Here is a 1,313-nt window from a genome sequence, read left to right as displayed (position 1 = left end):
GTGTTAAGGACTTTAGTAGCATTTTCATGAATCAAGAGCTTATTTTACCTTTAGAAAAACTTTATTTTTTTTTATTTCTATAAATCATTCGTATTGATAATAAATGGAGAGCGAATACATAACATATAACGAATTTTATGAATAGATACCAACAACAACAGGGTACGAATTGACCGGCTACCTAATATGGCTACGTCAACAAACGAAATCATTCGAAGCTGGGAGTTTTCAGGTCGCATGGGGCTTTAATGAATATTTGAAGGTATGTTTAGACACAAGTATAGTAGGAAAATATGTTAAGAATTTTTTGATATTAAATTTATGAGACAGCAACTCAAGAATACAACGATATCAGGCCTCAACCGTGCGCAGCTTTTTGTGCGCCGTAAATCGAAGGTTTTTAATAGGGGTGGAACTGTAGCTCTCTGTTATGTCAAAATATTTTTTCAGAGAGCTACAGTTCTGCAGCTATCTAAGTTATAGATGAATAATCAATACTTTTTAAAATATTGAATCCAAGGGCAATAACTGTTTTTAATGATTTCTATATCAAGTCTATTATGCGATTGATTTCCTTTACTTTTACTGACATTTTGTATAATTTTGTGAAGATACTCTCATGAAATTGTTAATGCTATTATATCGTCATAACCAGTTTGTATGAAATTTAGATCATGCCGTTCAAGGGAAATTGCAATTTTCTGACAGTGATATGATTCTGTTTATGTACATCTCGCGATTTAAAAAGTGTGATGACCCATGCATTTTATTGGATAATTTGTTAGCTTTAACTCTAATGAATGGAATTAAATACATTTTTAAAACTTGTATCAGATAAAACTGCGAGTATGGATTTACCTTAATGTTTACTTTAATGTTAAATAAAAATGTTAAAAGTTAATCGACTTCCGTAAAACTGGATCCAGATAGACAACACATATTCAACTTGAGCAATAGTTCAGATACAAGGAGGGGGGGGGGGGGGGGGGGGGGGGGATTATTAACCTTTCATGAAGTTTGACTTCTCATTTTCTCACGAGTTTGAAAGTAATCACAAGCCTTCTCCCTATTCAGTATTGTACAAATCAAGGGCACCAAGACATTTGTAAAGTGTGTGGTCCAATGGTTCAAAAATATTTTTTTTAATCTGACATACACACATTCCATCTTAATTTTTAATTATGTTCTCTTCCCGTTTTTCATTTGAACTTTGAGTCCCCTTTCTTGAAGTACACGTCTGTTTTGCGCCTGAAGTATGACCGACAATTATCGCATTGGTTTTTGTTCCTACATATACAACACTAACTATAAAA

Source organism: Ostrea edulis, chromosome 2, assembly GCF_947568905.1.
Source record: "Ostrea edulis chromosome 2, xbOstEdul1.1, whole genome shotgun sequence".
Lineage (NCBI taxonomy): Eukaryota > Metazoa > Mollusca > Bivalvia > Ostreida > Ostreidae > Ostrea > Ostrea edulis.
Note: the sequence above shows the minus strand (reverse complement) of the source record.